Consider the following 15,354-nt stretch of genomic DNA (forward strand, 5'->3'; position numbering starts at 1 on the left):
ATACCATGTTAGTAAAATTACATTATTAGAGAAATCTTTGTGATTTTCAAAGTAAGTTTTCTCTCATTCTCTCCCGAAGCATGCAAACTAAACAAAACCTTGGATTGGCATGCCTACATTGTATAAGATCAAATCACAACAATAAATTTCTCTTTTGCCTTTCTTTTATTTATTATAAATAAATTTAGTAATCAATATTTTTGTGTCTACTGGGTATGTAAAAGGTTTATTTTGTCATCATAGTTCTTTCATTTTATCGTTAGTAGGAATAAAAGAAATGCTTATGCAAGTGGTTACTCACCTTTTGAAATTAGTATTAATTGTAATAGATATTTATTTGTATTTATCTCATTTCTTCATGTATAGGCGATGTAGGACATCTACAATTTTAAGTAGTTTTCTAATTCTATTAGATTTCTATTTCTATTTTTATTTCTATTTCTGTTTCTAGTAGGATTTCTATTTCTATTTCTAGTAGGATTTCTATTTCATAGTTATGTTAGGAGAATAATTCCTTGTTAGTTTCTAATTTGTTTTAAATTCATTTTTTTTATTTAGACTATAATTATAAGTACTTAGAAGTCTCCAATTTGAGTTCTAATAGGATTAGAAAGTTAGTATTATGTTATAGATAGGTTAGGAATATTAATTTTTAGTATTTTAGTAGGATTACAAGTTGTTATGATGGAGTTATCTATATAAGGAGCTCCAAATCCGAAAATTAATAATCAATCAATTATCCTTTCTCTTTTAATTACTTTTTTTTAGTTTTATATTTTATTTTCTTTCAAGCTATTGCTTGTTTATCAATTGAATCTATTGATTCAAATTGATTTTGAGTGTTCCATTGAACATGATCTATCAAATTTATTGATTCACACGCTTCCGCTACGTTAATAGGCTCGAGAATCCATTAAAAGAGTATTCTTCATAGGATATGAATCAGTTCTGCAAACTGCTAGACTTGTGACAAGCATAATTACACTGTTGAAGCTAGGAACAAAGTTGGGCATCTTATCTGTCTACTAATCCTGTAGTAGTAACGAGATATAAAGGATTTATGTTTTTTTTTATGTATTCTATTTTAAAAGTTTTTGTATTTTTGTAGTTCCATTAATTGATTTTAGAGAGTAAAAAAATCAAATTATTTGTGATATATATATTTGATGTCTTTGTTTGAGATTAAAGGTAGCTTAGTTTCTATTAGATTAGTATATATATAGAGTTTTTGTTATAAATGTTGGTGTGAGTTGTAAATTAAGAAACATTGGTGTGAGTTGTAAATTAAGAAACAAATCAGAAAGATTATAGGAATCAGAGAGATTATATAGGAATAGCCATGATTCTAGCCCTAAGATCTGTGTAACCAAAAATAACATAGAAGGTCTCTATATATATGTATACAATATCTCTGTAAATAAAATTAATATGGAGAATACAATAAAAAAAACTGACATGGTATCAGAGCAACTCAAGATCGGGTTCTCTATCCATCACTAGCTTCTAGCCTCCTTCCACCCACCACCTTCTCCTATGGCAGCCACCGAAACCCCAACCCATTCAGATGAATCTCCCACTGATCATAATATGTTTTTCTCTGAAGCATTCACCACCAAGATGGCCGAAGCTCTGTCCAAAACTCAGGTTACAACCATGATTTCTGAACCTGTGACTCTACCTATTGGCATCAAGTTGGATGGTTCCAACTATGCCTTATGGTCCCAAGTTGTCGAGATGTACATCTCCGGCAAAGACAAGTTGGGATATATTAATGGCGAACTAACTCCGCCTTCTCCGACTGATCCGTCCTTCCGAAAATGGCGCACTGACAATGCTGTTGTCAAAGGTTGGCTGATCAACTCTATGGATCCAGCACTAATCAGCAATTTCATTCGTTTTCCCACGGCCAAACTAGTCTGGGACTTTGCTGCCACCACCTATTTTGATGGAGGTGATACCTCTCAAGTCTATGATCTCCGACGCCGTGTCTCACGACTCCGCCAAGCAGGTGGCTCCCTAGAAAAATACTACACCGGCTTGCAAGGCCTTTGGCGTGAGATCGACTTTCGACGTCCAAATCCGATGGAGTGCCCTGCCGATATTCAACGATATAATAGTCTCCTCCAAGAAGATAGAGTTTATGCATTCTTGGATGGTCTTGATGACAAGCTGGACAATATTCGCAGCGATGTGTTGCAGCTGCACCCATTTCCCACCGTGGAGCAAGCTTATGCTCATGTCCGCAGGGAGGCCCTTCGCCAAACAATGATGAACACCAATGACCATGAACCACCTCCAGGAGCAGTGCTTGCTTCAAGAGGTCTCAAGCTTGGGTCAGCTTCCCAACATATTGGGAAATCAGCCGCTAAAACCCGCTCCTCATCTGACAGTCTTAAATGCTCTCATTGTGGCAATGCGAAACACACACGTGAAAACTGTTTTCAGTTACATAGATACCCTGATTGGTGGCACGAACTCCAAGCTCGAAAAAAACGGGATACTGCTGGTACAACTGAAGGCACGGGCAAGGCTGCTGTAGCGGCAGCCGAACCTTATCTCTCTCTAATCCCACTCACTGTCCCCTCTCAACAGGACTTCTCTCTTATGGATCAAGGTAATCTCTGTCACGCCTTGCTTAGTCATCACCACGATGCTGACCATGGTGATTGGCTTCTCGACTCTGGGGCCACGGACCATATGACTTTTGACCCCGCGGATCTCTCTCACCACTCATCTCCAAGGCGAACTAGCATTGTGAATGCGAATGGGGTAGTCTCACCGGTCATAGGGGCTGGATCTGTGACCCTATCACCCTCTCTTCATTTATCCAATACCTTACTTGTTCCCTCTTTGTCCCACAAATTATTATCTGTTAGTCAAATTACTACAGAACTAAATTGTGTGGTGCTAATGTTTTCCGATTTTTGTCTTATACAGGATATTCTCACCAAAGAGATAATTGGGCGTGGTACTAAGAAGGGGTGGTTGTACTACATGGAAGATTTCAGTTTGGGTCGAGCACATCACGTGTCTTCTTCGCTTGGTTCCAAGACTCGACAGATTTGGCTATGGCATCGTCGTTTGGGACATCCGTCATTCGGATATCTAAAGCATTTGTTTTCTGAGTTATTTTCCAATGTAGAAACTCCTGATTTAAAATGTGATACTTGTATTTTGGCCAAAAGTCATAGGGCTACTTATCCGTTAAGCATGAATAAAAGTGATACCCCTTTTGCTTTAATTCATTCTGATGTATGGGGACCATCTCCTTTATCTATTGTATCTGGTGTACGTTGGTTTGTGATATTTGTTGATGACTGCACCCGCATGACCTGGCTATATTTGCTGAAACATAAGGATGAAGTGTTTACGACCTTTCAATCATTCCATGCTATGATTCAGACCCAATTTTCTACTCAGATCCGAATTCTCCGTTCTGACAATGGTGGAGAGTATGTTAATCGCCACTTTCAGTCCTATTTTCAGCAACATGGCCTTATACACGAGACCTCATGTCCCCAAACCCCACAACAAAATGGGGTAGCTGAACGAAAAAATCGACATATTCTTGAGACTGCCAGGGCTCTTCTCCTCGGAGCTCATGTCCCCACACGACATTGGCCTGATGCCGTTACCACTGCTGTCCATTTGATCAACCGTTTTCCTTCCAAAATCTTAAATTTTCAAACCCCATTACAGTCCCTATCAGCCTTGGTCTCTCTACATACAGCCCTAATGATCCCTCCTCGCATATTTGGATGTGTGGCGTATGTACACCTTCCTAAGAACCAACGTACAAAACTTGACCCATGTGCTCTTCGATGCTTATTCTTGGGCTATGCTACACATCAAAAAGGCTATCGATGCTATGACCCTACTACTCAGCGTACTTATGTGACTATGGATGTCACCTTTTTGGAGTCCACACCATTCTACCCTTCATCGGCATCCACTTCTTCTCTTCCGGGGGAGACACTAGATGAAGAATTGAAGTGGTTAACCTTTGAATGGCTTGAAGATCAGAATGACACACAAATAATTGGTGAGGAATCAACAGATACATCTTCAGGCCATCCCGAAATTGAGCTTACGACATCAAGAGAAGAACTAGAATCCCCCCCTCTCTCAGTACCTACAGGTCCATCTCCTGAGAATATTCCTGAAGTAAGTAATATTGGCACACCCTCAGTTATAAATAACATAGATATTTCCGCTGTGTATAACTTACCTTTCAGGCATAACCGGGGCAAGCCACCAAACAGATATTCTCCAGACATTGAGGAAAAAAGGTCGAGGTATCCAATTGCCAACTATGTTTCCACCGAAAAGCTACCTGAGCCTCTCAAGACATTTTCACATGAGCTTTCCGCATGTCATATTCCCACTACAGTTCAAGAAGCGTTAATGGATCCTAAGTGGACTAAAGCAATAGAGGAAGAAATGGGAGCACTACTAAAGAATCAAACATGGACCTTGGTCCCACTACCCCAAGGGAAGAAGACAGTCGGGTGTAGGTGGGTATTCTCTGTTAAACACAAGGCAGACGGATCTATAGAACGATACAAGGCGAAGCTAGTTGCAAAAGGATACACTCAGACATATGGTGTAGATTATCAATAAGCCCTTTTCCCGGGGAGGATTTCAAGTATCGCAAAATCCGGATCACTGCTTCCATATGATCCTTACTAGGTTGGTGCATAAATTGACTTGGCGACCGAATTTGAGATGAAAAATCTGGGAGGACTTAAATATTTCTTGGGAATAGAGGTTGCTAGATCAAAGCAAGGTATATTTCTTTCCCAGCAAAAATATATATTAGATTTATTATGCGATGTTGGAATGTTGGATTGTAAGCCAGTAGACACTCCAATTGTTCAGAATCACAAGTTCGGAGAATACCCAAGCAAAATGCCAACAGACAAAGGAAGATACCAGAGGTTAGTTGGGAAACTTATTTACCTCTCACATACCCGTCCTGATATTGCTTACGCAGTAAGTGTAGTAAGTCAATTTATGCACCAACCTAGTAAGGATCATATGGAAGCAGTGATCCGGATTTTGCGATACTTGAAATCCTCCCCGGGAAAAGGGCTTATGTTTTCAAAAAATAACCATCTCAGAGTTAATGGTTATACAGACGCAGATTGGGCGGGGAACACCACGGACAGAAGATCCACCTCAGGCTACTTCATGTTTGTTGGGGGGAATCTTGTTACATGGAGGAGTAAGAAGCAAAAAGTGGTGGCATTGTCAAGTGCTAAAGCAGAATTTCGTGGAATAGCTAAAGGACTTTGTGAACTTTTATGGATTAGAAGACTTCTAACGGAAATTGGATTTGCTCCTACCTCCGAGATGGACCTCTTTTGCGATAACAAGGCAGCTATCGCTATTGCTCACAATCCTATCCAGCATGATCGCACTAAACACGTGGAGATTGACAGACACTTTATTAAAGAAAATCTCGAAGCTAAGATAATTCGGTTTCCATTCGTGAAGTCCGAAGACCAACTGGCAGATATTCTTACAAAGGCTGTATCAAGCAAGGATTTCTACAACTCACTAGACAAGTTGCGCATTGAAGATTTGGATGCTTCCACTTGAGGGGGAGTGTTGGTGTGAGTTGTAAATTAAGAAACATTGGTGTGAGCTGTAAATTAAGAAACAAATCAGAAAGATTATAGGAATCAGAGAGATTATAGGAATAGCCATGATTCTAGCCCTAAGATCTGTGTAACCAAAAATAGCATAGAAAGTCTCTATATATATGTATACAATATCTCTGTAAATAAAATTAATATGGAGAATACAATAAAAAAAACTGACAATAAATACGTGCAATTGAAAATTTCTATTAAATTTTGGCAAATGCTTTACAGACCAACGTTAGCATTCTTGAAACGTTAAATTTGGAGCAAATCATATTTTAAACTTAAAAAAGAAAGAAATAACAGTAGAAACGCCAGTAATACAATATTGGCACACTATTTAGCAGCGTTTTATGAAACGTCGATAACAGCTTTTAATAAAATTTATAATACAATTAGCGGCGATTGTTTTATGCCTCTAATTCCCTAATAAACGCCGATTAATGATACAAATAACAGCCATCATAAAACGCCGGTGAATTAAAATCAATAGGGGCAGCTGTTAAACAATGGTATAGGAATTAGCGACACGGGAATTACTGGTGTTTGGTAGAAACAATGCGGGTACATTTACTGGCGTTTTGTATAGCATTTCCGACGTTTTTAAAATGCCCCTAAAAGTGTTATTTCTTGTATATGCTGCATTTTGAAGGAGGGATTATTATCTTTTGCTTAATTGTGTCTGTTGAATTATTGATTGATTGCTTTGGGAATTGGGATAGCTCTTGCAATTTAGAAATTTATCTTTGGTTTAGGGATTTATATTAAAAATCTCTAAAAGAAACTTATTTTCATGAATCAAAATTAGTAAACAATTCTAATTTGATTTTTTTTATACATTTTTCTATTGAAGAATAATTTTGAAGAATTCAATCGAATAGAGTTTGTACCATTTAAAAATGAAATTTTGATTGCATGATATCAACCATGTGAACTGTTTTTGTTTTTGCCTTTTTTATGATAATGGTAAAGAGATAAACAAGGAAACCAAACTTTAGATTTGTTGTACCCTTCTTTAGGGGTATTCCATCATTTATAAACACGAGAATAAGTGATATTTCTCTAGGTCAAGAGGACCTCCTCGATCCTTGTTGTGTAAATGTCTTATGTTTTGTTGTGTTACGTATAGTTGTTGGGGTGCAATGCCCCCATTGGGTTTTTTTTTTCTATAGTTGGGGGTTTTTTTTTTGGGGATTTAAATGTTTTTGGTAACTCATAGTTTATAAATAGAGATTTGTAGGACTGTAAAATTTAAGAGACAATAGTGATTGTTCTTGATCTGATCCGTGGACATAGGCACACTGCGGAACCACCTAAATCCTTGTATTTTGTACGATTTTTGTTATATTTGCTATTTCATTTTTTCACATTCTTTGTGATCCTTCCTCTGTTCAAATTGAAGTATTTTTGTCAATCGATTATGTCATAGAACAAGTTTTCGCAATCATAATGAGTTCATAAGCTGGCTTACGAATGACATCTTGATTCGCTTGCTGGGGCTAGTGCGATGAGGTGCAGTTATACCCAACTCTATTCAAATTGAACAATATTTCAAAAACAAATGATGACAACAAAACCTATCCTAAAGATTTGGATGGGAGGGGTATTTTTTGAATATTTTGTTTCTAAGTGGGAGTTCTTGTGTTCTTCCCAATTTTTTCTTTTCATCTCTATGTAAGGTTGGTCACCTTGACTATTCGACTATCCTTGTAATTTCTTCATTTTTTCTGAAATAAAATTATACTTGTCAAAAAAGAAAAGAAAAAAAAAAGATTTGGACCGACTTAATGAATCTTGCTCTGATTCCATTCTTTCCGGAGCCAAGTCTTAGGACCATTCATTGTTCAGGTACTTTTGGAGAGCAGATCAAGATTTGGTGGTCATTGGCACATGTATGATTGAGCAATCACATTCTTTTTGAATGGTGGATCTCATCTCTTTTTTTTTTTTTTTGGCTTTGGCGGGTCGCATGTGTCATCCCACCCGGCATGTGTACAACATTAAACATTTTTAGTTGAGGGGAATATAGAGATTTGAAGTCATGACTTGAGGTGCAAACCCAGTCAATCTTGCTATCTCATATTATGAGGTCATACGTTTTAACTCAGGAGGATCATCTACCCAATTGAAGTTTGAATTGTATTTATAGTTCTTAACCTAAACAAAAAGAAAAAGGTTGAGATATATAGCAATGGCAAATTAGATTGCGATCAAAGGTGGAGAAAGATTTCAGGTCCAAAGGCTACAGATCTTAGACAAGGCAAAGGGTTTCATTGTCTCTATTAAGACAACTAAGCGTTTGTGATTCAGTCTTTGATGAGGAATTCGAAGCAAGGTTTCGAGACTAAGCTTGCATGGCAATGAACGTGTTATTTGTGTCATTGAAGATGATCAAATGGGAAAGATCATCGTGACTGGAAGCGTCCTTGTTGAGAAAAAAAGTTTTTAAGGTAATGTGGGAAGGCAGCACACATTGAAGATGTTGTCAATTCTAGTGCTTGAGGTATGAAATTGGGGCAGAAGATCATTGAATTTCTCACAAATTAACCACGCTCAATCCATGGGGTGTTATTAGGTGATTCTTGGTTGTAGTGTTGAGAACAAGGGATTTTATGAGACGTGGATTCAAGCAAAAGGAGATTCAGATGGTTATTTATTTTGATCTTTTTTTTACCTCGAAATTGGATTTTTATTCATGTCTGCTCTCCAGATTTACAACTTAAATTTGTTGGAAAGACTAATAGTACCATTGTTATTTATGTTTATTTGCTTCAATGGTACACTCTAACATAGATGGGTGTTGATGCCCTGGACATGGGACTCTCTAATCTCATTCAAAACAGGCTAGCCACTTCAACTTTTTACAAATACAAAAAGTTAGAGACTTTTTTCTTTTTCAATTTAGTTCAATTGTAGATAATTTTTGGAAGTTGGATTTTTTCTTCGTTTTAATGATCAAGATTTCATTATTTTTAGAATAATGATGAATGTTGGGTACGCGGCTGACGTGACAAGGGCATAGAACCGCACATATTTTTCCTGGGTTTTTCCTTAAAAAAGATTATGATTAGTCACATCAACAACATACCCAACCGCGTACATTCATCACAACTCTTATTTTTTGGAACCCGTTTAGATACACACAAAAATGTAATTTTTTTACTTTCAAAAGTTAAAAAGATATAATCTCTTAGATTCATTTTAGAAAATTACTTTCAAAAAGTAAAATATCCAAATTTTTTAAGAAGAAAAAAAAAATTACCTTCTCCTTTCTAAAAATTGTTTTTTCTCCAAAACTACTTTCTTTTTAATTACTTTCTACTTTATACTTTTTATCCAAATGGGTTCTCAACCTGTATATATAGGAGGGGTTTTATTTATAATAATACAAAATGTAATGATATATTTATCTTTTAAAAAAAAATCTTTTACAAGTAAGAAAATATGCCACAATAAGAGTTTATTTATTTTTACCCAGAGAGAGAGAGCGCGCTACAGTCCTATAGTATGTGAATGGCCCAAGAGGTAGACTATGGTCTCAACACAACACCAGTTGTTGGTCAAACACTAAACCTTAAGTGGGCATTATGCATGACCCACTAAGATCTTCATAGGGGTTCTAATGTTTCCCTAGTGCTTCTCCTTGGGTGAATGCCATTATATTGAAATTCAACAAATCCAATTATTATGCAAACTAGGAATTATCTGTGAGAGTCACACCAAATTTCAAATTTTGGACATATTTAATAAGTTTATATCTTAAAATTTATATAATAATTAATCTGGTTTATTCAAGTTACAAGAATAATTGTTGTGGACCTTTAAGTGCCTTGGTTCCTTCTATATATGTTTTCTTGTTTCCATGTTTGGGTTCCTTGGCCTTATTATTTTAAAATAGAGGAACAAACGAATCTTTCAAGGAAAGGATCTTGAGATAAATGAAAGAATCGTGCTACACTATCTGCGTTGGACATTGGGTCCAACACTGAGTTGACCTAACAATGCATAGATAATTATAGATTTATTTTCTCGAGATACAAATTAAAAAAATCAACGGTTTTTTATGCACTGCCAAGTCAACTCAGTGTTGGACCTAGTGTCCAACACAGGCAATAAAATATTTTCATAATTGAAATCATCAACAATATCATTGGTGGCTTTACATTAGTGCAAACTTGTCTTGGATTTTAAGAGCTTTTTTTTTTGTTAATGATTTTGAGTTTAGGTGGCATTAAGTTAACAACGAGAAGTTCTTACGAAAATGAACCGTATATATGTTGAAGGTTCCAAAAGATCAAAAGGAAGACCAAAAAGGCCGTGGATTGAGATACTAAGGGTAGATATCAAAATACTTTAATTTGCATAAGATATAATTATAGATGAAATTGAATGGATGATATATATATATTAAAAATAAAAAATTTTGTATTTCCTGAAAATATTAAATAGACCAACACTATAGGTTTGAGTTTCTAATCCAATTCAGTGCATTTTGAGGTTGCCTTGGTGAGATCATTCAATTGCGTTTTAAGGCCAAAGTCAACTCAAAACTAAATTGAGTCGAGTCGATTCGATTCGTCGCGTTTAAATATATGTTCCACTATCAGTAATACCATCACCAGCATCATGATTAAGGATATGAAAAGTAAGTACAAATACTTTTGCTTTAATTAGTACATAGTAGCACTAAGAAAATATTTATTATTAGCACTAAGAAAATATTTCAAGCACTCATGAGTCATGATAAGCAGATTAGGGCGAAAAATACAATTTTTTTTCCTAACAGAGATTTGATGTTTTGAAAAGGTATGTTCTAAGCTGATGAATCAATGGCACAACGTTATGTGTACTGAAAAAGTTACTAAAAATAAAGCACTTAAACTGATCTGGAATTTTCTCTCAAGTGACCTATCATTTTTACTCATTTAATACACATGGGGTTATGTCGCTGGTTCATCAGCTTAGCTTTTACCCATCAGGGGTTAGCTGAGATGGTAAAGACGACTAGGTTTGCTCCCCAGATCACACCTTTAAGTCTCTATATGCCCCTCCACATAAAGTGGTATATTTAACTGTTATCACGTGCAAGTGGATGGTATGTGTAGTCTGTCAAAGTAAAAATATATAAAATAAAAAAATCAGCTTAACACATAACTTTCGAAAAAGCAAATCTCAATTCAATCTTTTCTGGGCTCAGTTTCTTTTCCTGAAAAGGAAAAAATGAAAATTCTAAAAGAAGAAAAAAAAAAAAGATTACATGAACATTTTTATAAATTATAAATCTTTTGACATAGCGACAAAAATCACTGCTTTTTATATTAAAAAAAATATATATCAATAACTATTAATTTGCAATTCTTTCAATTGACAATTTAATCCCAACTTATTCACGAAGATTTTGAAAAGACATTTTTATATCATGTTGAATTAGAAAAATATATTTTTATAATATGAAAATTTGTAATTTTGATTAATATTATATTTTGAATTGTTTTAATATATTTTATATTGGCCATTCTTTTAACTTAATCCCTTCTTATCTTATGTTGAATATTAAAAATATATTTTTATGATATGAAATTTAATAAATTTGTTTAACATGTTTTTATATTTCATAAGAAATAACATTTGAGTTTTAATTTCGAGATATTTACGAATAAGAGATCAACTTTTGACGAATATATGATTCCAGCTCACTATTCATTTTAACTACTAAAACATGATTGATAACAAATTTGGAGGTTTTTAAAGTGACTATTTTGCAGGTTTAAAGTGACAATTTCATTTTAAACCTGCAAAATTGTCGCTTGGTTTTGAATTGTTTTTTAACGAAAACGTGATTGTTCACGTTTTGATAATTAAAACGAACAGTCAGCCAGAATTGTAAATAATTCATTTTCAGTTCATGAAATGGTAGTTCACCCTTTAATTTTCTCCACTTTTTTCTGTCTTTTTCCGAATTATTTTCTTGCCCAATTATTCAAACCCTCATTGTATTACATTATATTCAAGTAAAGAGAGCTCAAATAAAATTAAAAGTACAAAAAAGATGGGATTCTTGTTTGAATCACTCAGGTATGCTTTCTAATATAGGTTTCCACTCTTTACATTTCTCATCACCCTTATTAGAAGATGTGGCTTTGGATAGAATTGAATGGAGAAACATGATTCGTTTAGCGGAATTCAAACGATCTTTTGGATAAGAGTTCGGTGAGGTCGACTTTGTTGTTGTTGTTGTTGATGATGACGATGACTCCATCTCTTGAAGTGAGACTCCTCCCTTAGCTAGTATCTTCGCGAGTTCTTGTTTAGTAATAACTAGCTTAATCCTTGCAACACTGGTTTCATGCTCAGCTTTTAACTTCAGGTTTGATACCTTCGATGCCTTCTTGTCATATTAGTTGGTGGTAGAAGATAGTAGAGATGGCCATTAAGCAATTCGGTATCGTGATGAAGATGGCGATGGATTGGAAGTGTATCGGAGATCGAGTGGCCTACGAAGTCCGATAACACTTGATGAACTTTCAATGGTGTTTGATATTCAAGGATCTTTCCATCCATCTTCATGATCTTAACAACCTTGTGTTCATGAACTAAGCAATTCCCCATGGTCTCCCTAGTACACAATCAATGAAAAATCTAAGTAAAGTGGTGGTTTGGGTTTCAAGCTAGGAGAAGGGATCAGGGATGTGGTGTATTTATAAGACAAAGGTACAAAACTACCCCTAACACACACTCAAAATTACTATAATAAAAAAAAAGTGCCTTCAAGGAGCATATCATGATCATGGTGTAGAGTGGATTATTTCCTTACCCAATGGTGTAGTGGAAGAAAAGTTGGGATCCAAAAGAGAGAGTTCAACCGTTGTTAGTGGTTGACTACTGGGACATAGTGGATGATGGAGTTCCATTGTTGACTACCATTCAGCAACATTGACTACATGTTTTAATAGACTAATGGAACAAACATATGAATAAGATAGTACTAAGGAGATTCTCTATTTATTTCTTTCAAAATCATGGTTTGTGCCTTTGTCTTCTGTTGGTGGTAGCTAGCGGATATTATGGGTCCAGCTTAAGGGTAATTTTGTTTTGTATGATTTCTATATGAGTCGTGTTGGAGTAACATCGAAATGTATATCGTGTGGGACATTTCTGACGTGAATGTGTGTCAATATCATATATGCATTTCATCAAGATATCCCTCACAATGTACATTTTAATGTTACTTCAAAATTATCCTTTATATATTCGTAACTTTTTTATTTTTTTTTTTTTTTAAATTTATTTATACCGGGGGTATCCTCACCCTTAGGGTGAAACTAATAATCCCACAGTCGCACACACCGCCCCTCAGAAAGTCCTACGTGCAACTGGTTGAGTCGAAGGTCAACCGGATTCTGAAGGGTGGCCTTAAGGAATTCATTGCTTTGTGGGATTTTGAACACTTGACCTATTCTTTTCAAAGAACTTATCAAGTCCCAATTTGCAATTAGGACAACCCCTTGGGGTTTATATTCATATAACTTATTCATTTTAGGATTTATACGAGGGATTTTCAATTTTTGAGAGAGGAAGAGAGATTGGAAGACTATTATTTTAGTTTCATGGAAATAGTGAAAGGATATCACCATTGCTCATGGAGGTAGATAATCTTGACGAACTATGTAAATTCTATGTCGAGAGTTCTCTTTAATTACACTTAATTTTGCATTTGTTTTGATTGTTATCTTCGATCTTGTGCAAAGTTTTCTACAAATCCAATTGTACCATATCATTCGTTACAATATTTCTTACCCCTAAATCAAAATTTAATGGCACGGAATATTGATTTTGTTTATTTTATCTAAGATACATGAAAAATGGGATTATAAAATCTAAATTATAGAAGCTATGGATAATTATTAACCATTGAATTTGCTTGACATGCCTATATAGTATTAAAACCCGATATCCCATCTCATCTCTTCTTACTCCCCATAGATATTGAATTATTTTGTCGGAGTCATCTCATTTTGGATGATCAAATCATTTAAATCGGCATAAATTATTTATTAAAAAAATCAATTATTCTTTAATATTAATAATAATAATAATAATAAACATAAAATCTAGTTGAATCAGTTCAGCTCAGTCGATATTTTCAATATATTAACAAGTTGTCTTGGATGAGTGATCTCCGAGACCAGAATGACTCAATCAAGCCATCTTAGTCTCGGACGAGTTTTTAAACCATATATGTCTAAAGTAGTTATAATCTATCGTTATATATCGAATTTAGCCATTATATTTGAGTAAGTGATGTATTAACAATCATATTAGAGTAATTGATTAATAAAGGAGAAAAGTGGAACAAAAGGTAATGGCATCTTGGTAATTTGGAATAATGAAATACAAAGTCACGGATAAACCACTTGAGAGAAAGGCATGATTCATGGAGAACTAAGGGCCGGCTAATTGCATAGGTGATGATGTTGTCACTTGTCACCAAGCATGCCCTTCTAGAGATGGGTTTTTTAAAGAAACACCAAAACAAGGATATAAACACCCAAAAATTAAATCTTAAAAACAAAAGAAAGAAAATAAAAAAGAGCAGTTGTAACGTTAATGCGAGAGCGGCGAACGATTTTTCTTTGGGTAGTGTTAAAGGCACTCCAATTATTACCAAGGGCACCCCACATCATGGCTAAATTATTTTATTTTATATGAGTTAAAAATTTCGAAATGAGTTGACTTTTTGTGAGGATTATCTCTATGGTGAGGAGATTGCATCCTCACAAAAATTAGACTATTTTGAAACTTCTTACCCCCATCAAAATAAGTTGATGAATTAGAAATCGTCCATTTTTTTGTAAACCACTTTTGATGTGGTTGGAAGTTTCGGAATGAGCTGATTTTTGGTGAGGATGATTTCCTCACCATATAGATGATCCTCATCAAAAATCAATTCATTTGAAAACTTTTAACCCATTTAAGACAATAAAATAAAATAAAATAAATGGCTATGGTGCAGGAGTGCCCTTGGTAATAATTGGGTTGGCTTTAACCCTTCCATTTGTTTTTAATCACTCTTTTTTTTATCTTTATTGAAGGAAAACCATTGGCTAGAATTAAAAAAATAAAAAGGGGCGTAATCCTAAAAACTAGATTGATTATTGGCAACAACATCATATTTAATTGCTGAATCTCCATTCGTGGGTTGAATATGACGAAATTCCGAGTTCAATACACTGTTCATTTTAATTTCCAAAACATGTTTTTCCAGTGAATTCGACATTTTTTATAATTTACAAATTCGTGAGTTTGTCACTTTTGTTATTTATGAATGTTTAGATAAAATACCAACAAATTTGCCATATCAGCAATCTTGTTAGTAATTTATCAATGAATTTGTTGATTATAAAAGTGACAAATTCATTTGTACATGTTTTGAAAATTAAAACAAATACTGTATTGAAACCAGAATTTATATTAGTTGCGCACGTTTTGGGGAAAATCCCTATTTAATTTCATTATTTGATGTGTTATAGAAGAAGTTGTTGTGGCAATATAAGCATCATTTTCATATGTAACAATTAAATCTATAAAGAAAATCTTAAAGAATATTAATGACAAATTTCATACCTAATAATCATTTTGTTGTTTTTGAATGACAAAGCGGCCGAGATTAGAGGTCATGATCCATTATAGTGCTCTCTTTTACCATTTA

The 15,354-nt window shown here is 34.8% G+C and overlaps 1 pseudogene; it reads right to left on the bottom strand.

Annotated features, from left to right (window-relative positions):
* Window positions 1-11,642: 11,642 nt before the first annotated feature.
* On the bottom strand, window positions 11,643-12,351 carry LOC147400062 (uncharacterized; annotated as a pseudogene).
* Between the last annotated feature and the right edge of the window lie 3,003 nt (window positions 12,352-15,354).

This window comes from Akebia trifoliata, chromosome 6 (assembly GCF_017979445.1).
Source record: "Akebia trifoliata isolate Shusen 1 chromosome 6, ASM1797944v1, whole genome shotgun sequence".
NCBI classification, from domain to species: domain Eukaryota; kingdom Viridiplantae; phylum Streptophyta; class Magnoliopsida; order Ranunculales; family Lardizabalaceae; genus Akebia; species Akebia trifoliata.